The sequence below is a fragment of the Solanum tuberosum genome, unplaced genomic scaffold, assembly GCF_000226075.1.
Source record: "Solanum tuberosum cultivar DM 1-3 516 R44 unplaced genomic scaffold, SolTub_3.0 scf00289, whole genome shotgun sequence".
Taxonomy (NCBI): domain Eukaryota; kingdom Viridiplantae; phylum Streptophyta; class Magnoliopsida; order Solanales; family Solanaceae; genus Solanum; species Solanum tuberosum.
The window spans coordinates 740,469-760,345 of record NW_006239225.1 but is presented as its reverse complement, the minus strand read 5'-3'; positions in this window follow the sequence as shown (position 1 = coordinate 760,345).

Sequence of the window (19,877 nt, the reverse complement as noted above, 5' to 3'; positions counted from 1 at the left end):
CCAATGTACTAGGGACTGAGTTTCCCCTTCTTACCAAATCTCATAACACCCTTTATGGGTGAAAGCTTCAAGCAAACCCAATCGTCAACCTCAAATTCTAAGTTACTTCTCCTAACATCTGTATAGGATTTGTGACAACTTTGAGCTGTTTTCAACCTTTCCTGAATGATCTTCACTTTCTCCATAGCTTGATGGACCAAGTTGGGTCCTATCAAACCAGTTTCACCAACCATAAAACATCCAAAATAAGATCTACATCTTTGCCCATAAAGAGCCTTAAAAGGAGCCATCTGGATGCTAGAGTGATAATTGTTGTTGTAAGCAATCTCTATGAGAGGTAAGTGGTCATCCCAATAACTCTTGAAATCGATGACACAAGCCCTCAGCATATCCTCTAAAGTCTGGATCATACGCTCTGCTTGACCATCAGTCTCAGGATGGAAAATAGTACTCAAATTTACCTTCGAAACCTAAACTTTTCTGGAAGACTTCAAAAATTGTTCGGTGAATTGTGCACCTCTATCTGAAATAATGGACACATGAACTCTATGAATTCTAAATATCTCTTAAATAAATAACTTGGCATAATCTTCTATCGAAAATATAGTCTTTACCTGCAAGAAATGGGCTGATTTAGTCATCCGATCTATAACCACCCAAATCGAATCATGCTGCCTACGAGATCACGACAAGCTAGTAATGAAATCCATATTGATCATCTCTCACTTTCATTCTGTAAGATCTATATTCTGATCCATACCACTGGGTCTTTGGTGCTCTACTTTGACTTGTTGGCAATTTGGGAACTTGACAACAAAATCTGCAATACACCTCTTCATACTACTCCACCAATAGACTTCTCTCAAGTCACGATACATATTTGTGGAACCAGGATGGATCGAATAGCTGGAGCTATGAGCTTCTTCAATGACTCTCTCTTGGAGTTCATTCACCCTTGGTACACACAATCTACCTTGATACCTTAATACACCATCTCCCCTTGTTCAAAAGCCATCACCTTTTGCTTATGAACATTCACTTTTAATTCAAGTAAAACGGGGTCTTGGTCCTGTTTCTCCTTCACCTCAGATACTAATGATGATTCAGACCCATTCATCACCACCACTCCACCCTTATTGGAATCTAACAAACGGACTCCCAAGCGTGCAAGTCTGTTCACATCTTTTGCCAATTCTTTCCTACCCTCCTCAATGTGGGTAGTACTTCTCATATATTACCTACTCAAAGCATCAACAACAAAATTATCCTTACATGGGTGATAGAGGATACTCATGTCGTAATCCTTGAGCTACTCTAACCACCTCTCCTGTCTGAGATGAAGCTCTTTCTGGTTGAAAACATACTGAAGACTTTTGTGATCGATGGACACATCTACATGAACACCATAGAGATAATGACACCATATTTTCAAAACAATTACTACAACAGCCAACTCGAGATCATTAGTCGGATAATTCTTCTCGTGAATCTTAAGTTGTCTGGAGGCATAAGCTATAACTTTGCCATTCTGCATCAATACACAACCAAGTCCAACTCTGGATGCATAAAAAATACACAATAAAGCCTTGCGTACCTTCTGGTAGGGTTAACACTGGGCAATAGTTAATGCGATTTTCAATTCGTGAAAGATTTTCTCACAAGCTTTAGAACATTGAAACTTTACTGTCTTCTGAGTCAACTTTGTCAACGAGAATGAAATCGATGAAAACTCTCGACAAACCTTCTATAATAACCAACCAATCCCAAGAAACTCCTTCTGGTCCAGTTCTGCACTGCTTCAATCTTCTTAGTGTCAACTCGAATCCCCTCACTAGAAACAATATGGCCTAAGAATTCCATGAACTCAAGACAAAACTCACACTTAGAAAATTTAGGATACAACTCTCTATCCTTGAGAGTTTGGAGAACTATTCTGAGATGGCTAGCATTATCCTCCTCATTCCTCGAATAAATCAATGTCATCAATGAATACAATCACAAACATGTCAAGATATGACTAATAATTTGTTCATAAGCTCCATGAATACTCCAGGGGAATTAGTCAAACAAAAAAACATAACAAGAAACTCATAATGACCATAACGGGTATTGAATGGTGTCTTCGGGATGTCACTTTCTCTTACTCTGAACTGATGATAGCCAGATCTAATGTCTATCTTAGAAAAGCAAGTGGCACCCTGAAGTTGATAAAAAAGAACATCAATTCTCGAAAGAGGATACTTATTCTTTATAGTGACCTTGTTCAATTGTCGGTAATCTATACATATTCTAAGAGAACCATCGTTCATCTTCACGAATAAGATTGGAGCGCCACAAGGTGAGACACTAGGTTGAATGAATTCCTTATCAAGAAGATCTTTCAACTACTATTTTAACTCTTTTAACTTAGCTGGAGCCATTCTATATGGAGGAATGGAGATGGGTCGAGTATCAAGAAGAATATCTATGCCAAAGCCTATTTCTCTCTCAGGAGGGACTTTGGGAAGATAAGATGGAAAGACCTCTAGAAACTTACCCACAACTGGAACTAGATGAATAAATGTTGTCTCAGCACTAGAGTCATTAACTCAGACTATGTGATAGAGGCACCCCTTAGAGACTAAATTTCTGACCTTAAGGTATGAAATGGAATGACCTTTAGGCACTGTTGAACTACTCCTCCACTCTACAACTAACTCTTTAGGAAACTGAATTTTGACTACTTGAGACCTACAATCAATTGAGGCATAACAAGCATAAAGCCAGTCCAAACCTAGAATAACATCAAAGTCCACCATGTATAACTCAACTAAGTCAGCCATGGTGTCCTTGTGATTGACATAGATGAGACAATCACGATAAATATCTCAGTTAGGATAGCGTCACCAACATGTGTGGAAACACTAAAGGCTCAAGAAGTTGTTCAGAAAGAATATTGAACCTCATAGCTATATACAAAGTCACAAAAGATAGACTCACACCTGGATCAAGTAATTCATATACATCAAAATCCAAGACTTTGATCATATTGGTGACAAAATCGGGTGACTTCTCCTGTTCTTGGAGACTAGTGATAGCATACAAATGGTTTTCTCCTTCGCCTGTCCTTGAAGTAGCTCCTCTTAGAGCAGCTCTGTCTACCAGAGCCGCTGAAGAAGATTGGGCTCTATTGCCCCCATTACCATTACCCTGCATGTTCTTAGGTCACTCTCTCATGAAGTGACCTGTCTAACTACACTTAAAGCAACCATTGGAGACATCACGATACGCTTCTGGGTGGTTCCTACCACAATTAGCTCATGTTGGGGTCCAGTTTAATGCTTGTGCCACACTACCCTAAGACTGAGTAGGTCAAGCTATGAAGTTCTGCGAATTTTGATTTCTAAAATCACCTCTATTATTTGGTGCAGGTTCACCAGCTGATGATAGGGCAGGCCCAGTTGGACTTTGCTGGGACGATGACCAATTCACATTACCGACCTTCTGTTGTCTAGACTTATTACATGTTGTCTTAGTCCTCTAGTTATGAAACTATTTCCTATCCTTCAACTTGTCTTCCTCAACCTACTGCTCATGGATAATAAGCCTGGGTATGTCCATGTCCCTACTTGTCTTCCTCAACCTGCTGCACATGGATCATAAGCGTAGATATGTCCATGTCACGTATCAACATCGCAACCTTACCCTCTTTGCTAGACAAGAGGGATAGCTCAAGACACAAATAAACTCATCCTGCTCCTCACATCTGCCACCATCTTCGGAGCATAGCGGGACATCTGGTGAACTTGAGACTGTACTCATGCGCACTCATGGACTCCTGTTTCAAATTCAAAAATTCCTCATCTTTGCTTCCCTTAGCTCGCGGGGAGAGAAGCGTCCTAAGAAAACATTTTCAAATGTAGCCCAGCTCACAATTGGTGCCCCTTCAACCCTGCTCTTTTTCCATTGGTCGAACCAAATTCAAGCAATACCCTTGAGTTGGTATGAAACTAACTCCATACGCTCAGCATCGGCAACACGCATAACCTCAAACACTTTCTACAGTTCCTCTACAAATTTTTGCGGATGTTCAATGACATTTGACTCTGTGAATTCTGGAGGATTTATTGTCAAAAACTCATAGATCCTGGATATATCGACCACATCCTGACGAACCCCTCTTTGTTGACTATCTTGTTGGTCACCACTTGACTCAACATTATGATATCATCCCAGAACTCAACATTTGTGACCTCTCCTGATAAGGATTCTAATTGGGGAGGAAACCAATTGAAATCAAATGCGGAATGAAACAACATAAAAGTGAGATATATTAGAATTAAGAGATGATAAGAGAAGAAAGAAAGGCTAATTGAATAAACAATCAACCAAGGAAGAAGAGAAACTTGAATTCGAAAAGAAACAACTCAAATTGAAAACCTCAAATGAGCAATCTCAAGTGAAATCAAGATTAAGAAGTCCTAAATCAACAATGGGAATCTACCCATCACTAATCTAGATTAAGCTACACTAACCTAAAGGGATTCCACCCTTAAACTACACTCTTGAAAGAGTTTGTTCATTTAACATTCAAAATCCATATAGTCTAAGTCTTCCAAAATAAAAGAGACTACTATTTATACTAATAAAAATAAGAACACACTTCGTTACAATTTTACCCTTAATGAGATAAGGGCCTTGTTTGGTTCTCTTATTTTGTGAATTCTTGAAATTATGAGATGACCATTTTCACAAATGACCTTTTTCTTCTTTCTCTTCACTTTGATGGACCTTACACACATTGTATGTCGTTACTTTATGTCCATCAAGATCCTCTAAAGATTTTACGTGATCCATGCTATCCATGTTGTTATCATCTCCCTGAGGGGGTTGCACTTCTGGTGAATTGAGGGCCCCTTGATCCTGAAGATCAACATTTCTCCTAGCAGGACGACCTCAAACAACTCTTTGTGGAGGAATGATATGAAAATATATGCTCAAGCATGAATTAGAAAGAAGCTTTTATATAGGTGAACTCTATCGCATGAAAGAGAGTAAAAAGAAAGTGAAATGTTTTCTAAATATTATAGTCTCATATTATAGATGTGGTGCGCTTCACATGGATATCTAAGATTCTATAGACACGACTTCAAAGATACTCTAGGCCTTTTGAACTCTGTGCTCTGATACCAAGTTTGTCATGCCACGAGCCTACACCCTGGACATGGCTGACACTCGAGAACCATTGTTGGTTCCCAAAAAACCCTTGGCCTGGCGCAATACTTAGTGAAAGACTTACTCGACAACTTTGGAAAATCAAATGCAAAGATTAACTCATAATATCTCATTACAATGATAGTTTAACTCAATATAGGTTGAAATACTCAATAAACATAATTGTTCAACTCAAAGTCTTTAAAACATTAACAAGGGACCATGAATGACTCCTCATACTACTATTATCTATGAAGCTTCTAATGACTATGATAGATATCAGGACAAGACCCACGATATCCTAACAAAACAAATCCATCATGTGAAGTCCTCGAGAAAGCAAAGAGGCTCACCAAAGTTAGCTGGAATGTGATAGGATCAAAGAAGTGCCAGTTGATGACCCTGAATACCTGTATCTGCATCATGAAAAGAAGTAGGCCAAATGACATCAGTACATTGATTGTACAAACATGCAAGGGGAAAACTGAACATAGGGATACATAGCTAAACTGATAGAAAGGGAAAACATACTAACCTTAACTCACTCAACTTAACTCAACATGAAAGCAACAATAAAAGGTGCAAGATGTATAAAGCTTTTAAAAAAGTAGATAATAACTCAAATGTATAAAAAAAAAATAATAACCTCTTTACTCTTATTTGAGAGATTCTCTAACCAAAAACCATCACTATATGCTAAGTGATGATACAACGTCTCGCCTATGCCGCCAGAACTGTCCTATACCTTGTCGGTGTATAGAGCTTCCTCAACTAAGTAGATCCACTAAGCTATGCTTAAAAGCAATAAGTAATCATCTAAAAATTACGATCATTTACCTATGTTGGCTACATGGTTTATGAGGAATGTGAGTTGTCTGAACTAATCCACATATCGCTGCTCAATACTACTCCCAATAATATATATAACCCATGCTTAATGTTTAAAAACATAACGCATCCTCAACTTGAGATTATTACTCAAAAGATTCTCTTAAAAGAGATAATGTTCAAAACTCCTAATTAACTCATTTAGAAATCAAGGTTTCCTTTCGTTTTGAATGTAAAAGTGTTTGCACTTTGGGAATACTTAGTTCCCTTATACTCATTTTGAAACATGAAACTCAACTCTCCTTATCCTCTTACTTATTCACTCAAGTCTTAAAACAAGTTTTAGAAGATCGTAAAAGACTTCTTATTATGACTTAAAGGGTTTCTTGAAATTTACTCGTAATCTTTACTTTAATTTGAAATGAAGATTTAACAGTTATGATTAGGATATATAGGATCTATCAATGATTATGAAGGCTTAGATATTTATATTGAGAAGAGAGCGAAGACAGGACTTGAAAAAACATATACGAGATGAAGAACAGAGAAGAAAAGGGCCTGACGACCCTTGTGTACAGTTGGCGCAGGGTGACAGGCCTCAAACTATTGAAGGTAGTTTGGGGTGCACTGGTGGCGCGACATGCGAGGCCCCAAACTACTGAACATTAGTTTGGGTGCACTGCTGGCGTGGTTCCCCACCCTTTACCACTATTGTTGACGAATATTTCTTGCTCAATTCAAGGTCTAACTCATCAAGAATCGAATGATTTCTTCCCAAACTCATTTGGATTCATAAACCTGAGAAAAACTAATCGAGAAGCCACTCAAATCCATAAAAAAACACTCATTCGCAAGACCCACACCTCAAGAACTCAACAAGACTTCATCGTCAAAAAATGAAGCCAAAACTTCAAGAATTTCTCAAGAATTCAAATTAGCCAACCTCAAGCTCGAATTTATGGATGAAAATCACATGATTGGCGTGAGGGTGAAGAAACCCAATACTATGAGAGCTTACACACCTCGAAAGAACCAAGTTCTTGGCGAAATCTTCAAGTTCTTCAAAGAATTCTTGAATCCTCTTTCTTTTATCTTCTTCAACTTCTTTCTAAAAACCCTACCCTCTTTTGGAATGAATGAAAGCTGATATGAATCAGCTTAGAACCCTATTTGGGTGAAGAAATCGTGCTAGGCTAGTGGGGTAAGGAAAAGACCAAAATACCGCTCCAAAAAACGGATGAAAAATGCCTTAACTAGAGAGGCTGCACTCAAATAAGCATAACTCATTCACCCAAACTCGGAATTTAGCAAACTCGGCGGTGTTGGAAAGGGGACTCAAAGACCTTCGATATGATACCTCATGGGCCATCCAACTTATCCTGTGCTCAAAGTTATTGTCACTTGAAGTTGACCCAAAACCTTAAAACTAACCAAAGTTCAAGGAGTTACAAAATACAATCTTGATTCGGATATGCAGATGGGAGACTTGAAACTCTAAATCTATTTCTGAGTACAACCCTACTTCTTTTTGGCTTTGCCTGACTAAATTTGGATCTATGCCGGAAACTTCTACACTAGGAGTAAAACGTTTCCTAACAAAGGCGACTTCATATTCAGAAGACTCAAACCGAGACTTTTTATTAAGAATGAAAAAGTACCACTTAATCACAAATACTCCTCTTTACGTTATCAGTTTACTATTGATTTGTTTTATTAAATAATAAAAAGAATTAAAATTGTAGCGCACATCATGTTCATAGTAAAACCTTAATTAAAATGACAAAAGTTATAACCATGATGGAGATGAAACATATAATGCTCTTCCTTACTACTCCATCTATTCCATATTAAGTGAATATTTTATTCTTTTTGATTGTTCAAATTTCAAGATAGATGTTTGAATTTGATTTCATATATACCCTTTCCTTTATTGAAGTTTTATATTATCTAGGAGATAAATTGTAATATTTATAAAGTTATATTTTACTACTTCACAAAGGGTAATAGTGAAAATTATGTTTTTTAATGTTTTTCTTAATAGATATGCATTGTCTCACAAATTCACTTAATATGTAACAGAGGGAGTATTATTTTTGTTAATTTTTTCTGATATATTAATTTCAATTATATGGTAAAAAATTTGTATCCTAAGTAAGCTATGTATGGATTCCTTCATGCAGTATACATCTGTATATATCTTGAGAAATCAGAAAGCATATAATCTTGTGTCCATCATGATAATTTCCTGGTTTTGATTGTCAAGTTTGTGCATTGTATCTTGTTCATATTGAGTAACCTCCTCGGGGATCTTACTTGTTTAAATAGTTACGACTATCTAAAAATTTTCATCTTATTAGCAGGGTCGATTTTTCACCTTGTAATTTTTTCTTGTATTTTATTTTACTTTACTATGATATAGTATATAAGAGAAAGGTGAAAAATATCCCTTAATTTTTTGAGATAATTTTATCCTTCATTATGTTATTTAGTCATATTTAACCCCGTCGTCATCCAATTTATCACTCCTATTTCTAATTGGATGAAAAATTCCAAATCAACACAAATTATTCGGAAAAAAAAAAGCAACCCTATCTAATCCATCCTGATTCATCTTAACTAAAGAGAGTCCAAACAAATATACATTTACATAAGTATTTTTCAAAAGTTGAGAGTCAATTAGAGCTAAAAATGTTTCTCCCTCACTATTTCTCATCGAAATTTCTCCCCGCCCCCTTTGGATTAAGTGTATTTTCACTATTCATCTAGTAGATTAGCTAGAAAATGTTCAAAATAGTTATTCTTTGCAAAGAAAGTGCAGTTGTGGTTTGATTGTCAAAAGTCTAACTTCGAAGACTCCATCTGATATGGAAAGAAGATTTTCAAATGTCCTCATCTAGATGTAAATAAATTCATTTTTAAGTATAATTTTTCTTTTTAATCTGCTTGGTGAACTGATTTTATATCGACTCGTCAATATTTTTTTGTGTTTCTGTATTGTTGTTATCTTATTTTTTTATCACAATGACAATTTTATTCATGTGAATATTAGAAAAGAAATAATCAAGCTTTTGTGGAGATAGCTTAAATACATAATTTGGAGTCTTCCTTGAAAGAATCATAATTGAAATGAAGAATTTGAAAATTGCGATTAAAAAAATGAGGATTAAAAGTGACAATTTGAAGTTTTAGGAGGTCATTTCTCAGAAATAGTTGCTACATAATTGAAGGCTATTAATTAGTTAGAAATTAAACACGACTAGTATATTTGAAGAGAAGTTTAAGATAAAGTACCATCTTATGACTTCATAGGCTTTTTTTATTGAATTTGTTGTTGTATTGATGATAAATGAATTCTTGATGTATTGCGTGGTGTTTAGTTCTTAGATGTTGATGAAACTAATATGAGAGTATGAGAAATGTATTATTATGTGTTTTGTGTCATAAATATTAGCTTTGGATAAAGCTAATTGATGTGGATAATAATTGATGAATTAATGATTTTTTTCCTGAAGTTGTAATGAATATAATTTTAATTTAAGATGTGATGATGTGAAATTTTTTCAATGTGATTGCATATGATTTTTAAACTTTTGTCTTATTTTAAATTATGATTTTTGAATGAAATTAAAATTATGTTCATTTTACTAAAGAGTGGCTGAGTAGCTACGTAGCTGAATAGACATGTGTGACCACTTTCAGAATAAATCCAAAAACGTCGTCATAAAGTGAGGAGAATTTTTTTTCTCACATTTCACTCTTTGATCAGCCCAAACAACCTCCAAGAGCTCTCTTCTATCCTACTAAGTCTAGGTGAGTATTCTTCATGATCATACAACATAAATTCAAGAATTTCTATATGATTGTAACATTTAATCCTCCTCTTATCTCTAGGTGGAGGATCTTACTCACCTATATAGACTCAATGCAGACAACTACGAAATTAACAGCCAGACCAAGGGTTCGCTTGGGACAAAATAACGGTTTCCGAGCATTGACCACACCTAGGGTATAGACTCAATACAGACAACAATGAAATTAGATTACTAAAAATTGAAGAGTTTTGGATATTAGGATGAAATTAATTTCTCATTGAAGTCCTACATACCTTATTTAATTTCCAAGAGTTCAAGAAAGAACTCTAACTTGAAGAAGAAGGTCCAATAATTTAGTTCTTGGAATCTTGATTGAGCTTTCCTAGTGTAGGATTTCATTACTAATCCAAAGAAGAATTATTAAGGTTATGGTGTCACTTTTTAAACTTTGATCGATCCAAACAACCCCCAAGAGCTCTCTTCTATCCTACTAAGTCTAGATGAGTATTCTTCATGATCATACAACATATATTCAAGAATTTATATAAGATTCTAACATTTAATCCACCTCTTATCCTACTAAGTCTGAGACTATTTTTGCTTCTTTAATACTAGACATGCTTGTCTTGTAAAAGTAATGCATTTGGAACACTTAATGTTCTTTTCAAATCCTTCTTAACTGAAAAACTCAACTGCTTAAACTTACTTTGAGTCTGAAATAAATGCATGAAAACAATTATGTAAAAAGTCTTCAAAAATTCTTAACTAAATAGGGCTCATGTGATTAAATAAGCATGAAAAACAATTTAAGAATATGAGTTACATGAAAATCTATAGTCCAAAAGTTAGAAATTAGAATTCAATAACAAGGAATAAATGTCAATTTGAATTGTATGAAAACATGGGTAAAACACTAGATTTAATTCTTATTGACTAAATTTAAGATATAGGACGTGAGGACTAACTTAGTCCATCACTATGAGTATCCTTACATACCTTAAACGCTCTAAATTCTTTAGAATCTTTGGAGAAAAAGATACCAAGAACTTGATCTTGAACCCTAGAGGTGGAATTTTTTGAAAACCTATAAATTCCCTGAGTAAAAAAGTTTAAATGGTGTTAAGATGAAGAAATTATGAAATTTCATGGTCAAATTTTACCTTGGATGATGGATGAACCTTGGAGGAAGTTAGTTTCTTGAGAATGTATCTTTCTAGGGTCAAATTTTGAACTCCGAAGGTGAACTACGTATTTCGGGGGTTATTAAAAGGCTTCAAAGACGTGCTAGCGCGCAGAAAAAATGTCGAGCGCGCGAACTATAGATTAACGTTTCAAGGACACTTAATCTAGTTCTAAGCATCAACAATCGTTACTCAGTATAATAACCGAACTAAATGAGTTGGATTCGAATCCCACACGGAGTGGTACGTGCTTAAGATTCAATAGTCAAGTGCGAATAAATTCGAATCAGCCATAGGAATATACATTATCGAATAAAAAGATAATTCAAATTAGGGGTGACACGAATGTCAAATAAATGAGGTTTTGATTGTTTCAATTATCAACTACAACAAATAACACAAAATAACAATATAGGCTAAGGTAGACGTGAGGGTGATTGCAACTATTAGTAAATAGCTGTAAATTAGTGAATAAGCTAGACTTTAGTGGGGATAAACTTTCTCTCGAACAATTTACCCCGAATCAAGTCGGTTTCTCTCGAACACCAACAAGCATGCAAATGAGAACAACCTAAGCTTTAGTCCATTCACTCTCTCGAGCTAAATGTGTGGAAAAGGGTTTAGGATTCACTCTCTCGAGCTGAACCCATGACAACCCAATACCCACAGACCATCAATTCAGTAATCTTGGTTTTAAAACCTCTCTCTCGAGCAAACCAAAAACACGAAGGTAGAGTTGCATTTGCAACTACAACCCTTTTAAATTAAACCACAATTACTGAATGAAATCACTTCTAAACAACATTTAAACTAACGATTAGCAATACCCACAGGCTAAATCCACCCATAATCACATAATCACACCCCAAGAATTGGGGTTTTAGCTAGATATCATAAAAAGATAGAAATCATTACCAAATTGTGTTTCCATCAACTGGGTACGATTAGTTTCGTCTTTACAAAGGTCCAGATTGAAGAATCTAGAAGACCCACTTTCAATTTCTCAAAAATGGAAAGTTTCAATTCTTCAAAGCTAAGGAAAAGTTTTGTCTCAATACTTAGAGTTCAAACTCAAAAATTACTCTAATGAATGTTCATAATAAAATTTGACACTAAACATAATGTTTGAAAATGTATTTATAGTCGCCAAAAATATGCTGCGAAGGACCTTTCGGCGCAGTAAGACGGGCTAGCCGAACATCTCGACGATCCACCTTTTGGTCAGTTCCATCGCCTTTTTGCTTTGGCCTTCAACATCCTCAAGTTCTGTAACTTTGGGCGATCTAATACTGCATCGCGAAACCATTCGGCGACATGCCGACTGCTCCTTTCTTTTACCAAATTGATTTTTTCCTTTAGGGCTTAGTACACTGGAACTTTAGGCGAGGTAATGGCCATTCAACGACTTGCCAAAGGGACTCGGCGATTACCATGCCTTCATTTCTTCACTCTTTCAGCTCGCTTCGTTCCTTTTTGCAAGTTAGTGTCCATGCTTTGTTCCTCTATCCAAATACCTGGAAATCAAGGGTTTTACATTAGTTATTGGCAGAAAACGAGCATTTGAGGACACAAAATCTATCCAAGTAATGCCCTAAATGAGTCCAAATCATGGACTCATCAACACCCCTAACTTAAACTTTTTGCTTGTCCTCAAGTAAAACTCAAGTTCAACAGTTCAAAGAGGATGTCTCAAACAGTGCTACACAAGAACTCAATCATGAATGCACACAACATGAACTCAACTTACTCATGCAAGGATCAATTGTGCACTCAAAGATTCAAGTTGTGACTCACCATTATTAAAGATTCTCAAGTTCACAATACTTGCTTCAAATGCAAGTTCAAGCTCAACAAAGGTACTCACATGCCCTCACACAAGGAATGATTCCATATTCACACACAACGGTTCAACAATTTATAGCTCCGGAATCAAGAACAACTCTCACACTAAAAAAGATGAACACATGAATGACTCCACCCATAAGTTTGCCATTATTTTCCAATCAACACTTGTTTCAGCTTACTAAAGATCAAAAAGGTCTTTTCAAGGCTAGTAACGTGGGTGAGTGTAAAAGTATGGTCATTTAGGCTCAGTGGCTGCTATCGTCATGAAATGCGGTATGAACAATACTTTATTTTCTTTTCTTCATCATTCTCATTCATGCTCACAAAGTCACCCATTATTTACCTTCCATGAAACTTTGGATACCCCATTTTCTTTTGCAACTTTACTTCAATACTTTTTTATTCTTTTTTTTTTTTCATTCTTCTTTTCTTTTTATCTTTTCTTTTTGTATGGAGCGGTTCTATCTTTTTCACAATCAAGGGTCAAAGGGGACTTCTTTGCATTTCTTGATTTACCTTCTCTTTTCCCCACACCCCCAACTTAGGCTTTTGGCCTAAGTTGGCAATTCAAACAAACCACATTCCATGAGGATTAAGGGTGAAGGGATAAAGAAAGGTCACAATATCATCAAGTTTCTTCCAAGAAAAGGATAAGGCTTAAAAGGTGCTCAAGCGAAGTTCACACACTCACAAGGTAGGCCACAAAAGAGGTATAATGTCAAATTGTTTCACTCTTTTCAAATTGTTGTCTAAGATCATTTCAAGAGCTCACATCACTTGGTTAACCTGACATAGCTCTGTAATCAGCATCGGGAATGGTAGGGAGGTCTGGCTCTGCTTGGCCCTCCTAGCCATCTCCTGCTCTATAAGGAGTCCCAGGTTAATGCTCCTCCTGGTTATAATTGACCCAAGGGAGGCTGCCTTAGGGAGGCGGAGGATATACTCATTCTGGGAAGACATGATGGTGTTGCTGATAAAGCCAAACCAGAACCGAGCAGCAATATTCATGTCGTTCTTCTCTATGGGGACCCCTACCTCGATCCACCTCGGGGTGTTATCAGAAATCAAAAGTGCAAGCCATCCCTTTAAATCATCAAGATACTGAGTAACATGCAATCCCTCATATGCCACTGTAGTACCTAGACCCCTGTTGAGTACAGTATTAATGTACTCATTGTTACACCTTACTTCCTTTCCTCTGACCATGACAGACTTCACTAGTCTGAAATCATCGACTTTCTTCTTGCCCTTGGGTACCAAGTCATCGTATGCTGTATAGAATTCCCGGACCCATGACGGAATATATGGGCCTCGGGGCCTTGTGAACTGCTCGAACCAATGGTACTGAAGCGTGTCCCTCACATTAGAGTATTTGCCCTCTAGGCCCTCTGAAGAAAGTAACTTCTCCTCCAGAATAGTCCGCAACCAATCAACCTTTAATTTGTTGAGTATCCTAGGGGGAGGAACCACTGGTGGCACTGGGCCACATGAGGTGTCAGAGTTGGAACTGTACTAGCTACAAGAGGAGTGACAACTGCTAGCACTCTAGATGAGTCGGGACGAGCTTCAGGATGAAGCTCTGTCTACCGGGACTGTAGTGTTTGGTCATCCTCTGTCTCAGATAATGCAACTTGGGAGTCGATGGACTCTCTCACCTTGCCGGAGTTGTGCTCTGGAACCTCAGCAACTGGGCTCTTGCCTTTGCGCTTGCCTCCCGTTTGAGTCTATGTTCTTCCCCTTTTAGGAGGATTTGCTCCCTTTTCATTGATCATAATACCCCGTGCTCTTTTACAGGGCGTCATGTCTAGGTTGGTTGTAGCCATTCCTGCAAACACATAAAAAACTGTCAGAAAGATCTCAAGAATTTTTTTGCAAACAATAGTTACAGACAGACTCGCCAAATAGGTCGGCGAGTTGCCGAATCACTTCGGCGAGCCAGATCGGGCTTGCCGAAAGGATTGGCTCAAAATTTCCTCAAAAAAATGGCATGTCGGCGAATGGGAAAGGCCTTTTGGTGAATTCCTGATAGCATTCGGTGAGTAAGGACTATCCCGCCGAAATTAACAGTGCTTTTTAGGGTTAGGAGCGCATAAAGGGCGATCAAGAAGGACTTTCGGCGAGTCACCGAGTGCACTCGGTGAACTTAGGCTTCTCGTCGAAAGTTACAGACCCAAACTCAAGGTTAAGCATTAAATTAAAGGTGATAAGGGGTGATTCGGCGAACCGCAGAGTGGTTCGACAAGCTCGACCCAGCTCACCAAACGGCCCAACGTGCCAACTTTCAACACCAACTTCCAAATTCAACCCTGCAGCCCCCAAAAACAAAATCAAAACATGCACCCATATAATTAAGGTAAGACCCCTTACACCCATGCCCCCGGGAAACTTATAATTCTCTCGGTTTGGCCAAATTTGGCCATTTGATCACTTTTGCCCTTAATAATGACGTCAACCGCTCTATTATTGGGTAAAATATGTCATTTGGCACAAATGCGGGTTACTTAAACTTCACCCAACTAGACCCAACCACAATTAGACAACACCCCACAATTTTAATCAATTTCAAGGCACAAAATACTCAGGGATTCAACAATAAAGGCATTACAGGCAAGATATTCAAATTAAAATAGGCATATACACATACAATTACGATCAGAGAGGCCCAACACACATCACTAAGATAAAAATCATTGCATAAGAGTAAATATTGCTAAAAATAAATTCAGGGTTTGGAAAACCAACCTTAGAAACTGAATAAATACTTTGAAATGCTAGGCGGCAATGAAATCCAACTCCGACCACAAACTTGACGACTAAAATGCGATAAAAGCACAAAATTATTGAATACTAAAGTGCGGGTGTGAGTTTAGGAAGTTCAAAAGTGAGGAAAAGTAAAAGAGTTGGAAAGTTTAAACCTTTGGCCTTAAAAACCGTCCAGTTCTCACCCATTCGGTGACATAAGTTTTGCTCGCCGACCCACTCGGTGACACGCCAAGTTGGCACTTACCTCGCCGTGTTTTATAGGACCTCCAGTTAATGTGGGGGTCTAAACGGCAGACTAAGTCATGATCGCCGACCTGGTCAGCGATTCACCAATATGCTCTTAAGCTCGTCGATTTTTATTGACTAATTTAAATATGTCTTGAGTCCAACGACGGTCTAAGTCGGGCTCCTCGACTAGATTTTTAGCTCGCCAACCTGCACTTCTCAAAACCCTTCCCCACTCTGACCTGCACAATCAACACACCATTATTTCAAACTCAAAAACAAAGCAAATAGAAACTTGGGTTGCCTCCCAAGAAGCGCCTTAGTTAACATCGAGACACGACTCAAGTCTATGCTCAAACCTCATTCTTGGGGTTGGCCATAGTATCACTAGGCAACCCCTTGCTGTCTCGGGTTTAAATGAGACGAGATATGACCTATTTGGGTCTCCAACTGTTTGATCGAGACGGAATATGAGGTAACCGTCTGGCTAAGGGTCGACACATCTTCTTTCATTTCTTTCAAAATATTGTCCGACCCTCAAGTTTTTTGAGGATACGAGAAAGAATATCCTCTGACTGACCTCTCTCGAAATCCTTTGGCTTTTGGCGCTCATGAGGAGGAACATATCTATCATTCTCCCCATCTCTCTCTTTCTAGGTGGGGTTACGATCCCTCCACTCTCGATCACGATCCTTCCAACCTTCATCCTTGTTCCAACCTTGGTTACCACCCTACCTCAGGTAGTTTGAACGATAACCACCACTCTGGTTGGCTAGAAAATTCACCTCTTTGTTGTACAAAGTCTCAAACTTGGCCTCATCAAGATTAACACACCTGACACCCACGATATTGACACTTCGAGCACTAGCACCCGTGACAATTTTGGACGAAATGTCGAGTTGTGTCATTATCTTGGCCATGTTCTGGTCCCTCTTTGGTCTTTCTCCATATGCTCCTTGGTCAGTTTAAACGTGAGAGGGGAGACCTGATCTTCGCAGGTGTACCAAGCCCAATTTATCGTGGTCATGCCATCTAAGAGATAAGCTGTGATGTTTGCGTAATCAAGACACAACTTCCGATGCTAGTGTCTACGATCGTACAATAGTTTAGTAACCCAACCAAGGGTTGGGGTCATCCCAAGAGAGTGGTTTTGAGAATTTATAGAAAAATAAAATTTCGTTCTAACTAGTCGTAGCTAAAGACATTAACAGGTAAAAACATTGTAAATTAGAGGGGGACACAAGAGTGTCAACTAACAATGGTGGAATTTTGTCACAAGTAATGTAAAAACAACAAAATCAACAAGGGTTTCTAAGCAATGAGAGGGGGTCCTCTGGATGTGACGGGAATACTGGTTAAGCTAGATTATTGGGTACATGCTTTCGATAGAAGATTCATAGATTAATTGTGACTAGGCTAAGCTTTAAGGGGGATAAGCTCTCTTTCGAGCAACTTACCCCGTTTCAAATGTGTTCCTCTCGGACACTAACTTGCCGCATGAAGACCAACCTATGCCTTATCCCACTCACTCTCTCGAGCTGAGTGTGTGGACATGGGACTAGGGTTCACTCTCTCGAGATGAACCTCATGTCGACCCACTCACACTGGCCATCAATCTAGTGGTCTTAGTTTTATGACCTCTCTCTCGAGCAAGCCGAAAACACATGAATTAACTTGTATTTGTAACTACAAATTAATTAAATTCATCCACAACCACTAAACAAAATCACAATTAAACTACGATTAAACTATCAGCAAGCAAGACCCAATAATTATCTTAACCCATATTCGCTAAATCACACCCCAAGAATTGGGGGGTTTTTAGCCACACATCAAGAGATAGAAATTTATACCTAAATGAGCTTGCATTCAAATGGGTATGAAAATTTAATTCTTGTTACAGGCCAAGAATGAAGAATCTGAGATACCCAAGTCCAAAACCTTGGAGATGAAACCCTTTTTTTTCTTCAAGTCTTCAAAACCCTCTCAAACTTAGAGCAAAATATCAAAAAGTACTATTATATATGAAAATTATAATAATTGTTTCATGCTAAAACTAAAACTCTAACTAGTATTTATAGTTTTCACAGATTTGTGCTGCAGCGGATCGTTTGGCGTCGTTAGTCGGAATCGCCGATCAACTCGGCGCGTCGTTAGTCAGAATCGCCGATCAACTCGGCGATTCACCCTTTGGTGTAGTTCATTGCCATCTTGCACTAGCCTTCAGCATCGTCGTGCTTTGGGTTATTGGGAAGCATGGTACTACTTCACGGAACTGCTTGGCGATGCGCCGACTGCTCCCTTTTTCCGTCGACTTGATCCTTTTTTCAGGGCTCAACACACTAGAACAAAAGGCGAAGTAAGACCTTTCGGTGACTCGCCAAGTGGACTTGGCGATCCTCAGGCTTTCATTTCTTCGTTCTGTTCTACCTTTTCATTCCTTTTTGCGACGTAGTGTCCATGCTTTCCTTCAAACTTCAAATACCTAAAACTTAAGGGGTTTTCATCAGATATTGAGATAAAATAAGCATTTGAGGACATAATTTCTATCAAAATATAGCCCTAAATGAGTCAAATTTGTGGACTCATCAACACCCCAACTTAAACTTTTTTATTGTCCTCAAGCAAACTCAAGTTCAGCCGTTCAAAAGGTAGTCTCGAACAGTGTTACATAAGACTCAATCATGAATGCACACAACAAGACTAAATTTACTTATGCAAAGATCAAATATGGTCTCAAAGATTCAAGTTGTGACTCACCAATATCAACGAATCTCATGCTCACAATACTTGTTTCAAATGCAAGTTCAAGCTCAACTATAGTGTTCAAATGCCCTCACACAAAGAATGATTCCATATTCACACAAAATGTTTCACAGTTTAAAGCTTTGGAATCATATGCAACGCTCACACTCACAAAGAAGAACATAATGCATAATTTCACCCATAGGTTTTCCCGTATTTTCCAATCAACATTTGTTTCAGCTCACTCAAGATCAAAAAGGTCTTTCCAAGGCTTGTAATGGGGTTGAGTGCAAAGGTATGGCCATATAGCCTTAGTAACTTTCATCCTCATGAGATGTGGTGCTCACAATACTTCCATTTTCCTTCATCATTTTCTCATGAGTCATCCTATTATTCGCTTCCCATGAATTGTTAGGAAACTCCATTTCTTTTGTACTTTATTCCACAAATTTATTTTTCATTCTTTTTCTTTTTCTTTTCTGTCTTTTTTTTGTATATATATGGAGGGGTTCCATTTTTCTCAAAATCATGGGTAAGAGGAACTTTCTTGAACTTTTTGATTTGCCTTCTCTTTTCACCACACCCCGAACTTAGCTTTTGGCCTAAGTTGGCTATTCAAACTAACCACAACTTCATGAGGATTATGGGTGATGGATTAAGAAAGGTCTAGTTTTCATCAAGTTTCTTCCAAACAAAGTTAAGGCTCAAGGGGTGTTCAAGAGAGAATCACACACTCACAAGGTAGGTCACAAAAGAGGTATATGTCAAATTGGTTCACACTCTTTGAAGTTTTCTAAGATCATATCAAGATATAGCATCACTTGGTTGTCCGGACCAACGGGGCAAATTCTAGGATCTATCATGCATAGTTCACATGTAAGCTCATCACACTAGGCATTAACACTATAAGTTAAACAAGACTCCACACTTTCGCTAGTATGCAATGATCATCACAAGAGAATCAATTTGGTACAAGGTTAGTCATAACGAGATGCAAAGAGTTCACATATTTTCTATGCAACTTCATTTGGCCTCATCGTAGCCGTACATTCATGTTCGTTCGATTGAGAGCACTATTCAAGTCATCGGTATTGATCAGAACTGAGATTCAATTTTTTGCAAAAGAACAGCCACATTCAAAAGCATATAGCGAGTGGCGAAAATGTGTGAAAAATTCAAAAATTTTTCGGAAGGGTCAAAATCGTTTTGCAATTAAAACAAAAGAGCCATAAGCTCAATCATCCACAGAAAGCAGTATTTAACACAATAATATCTCAAAGCCTAA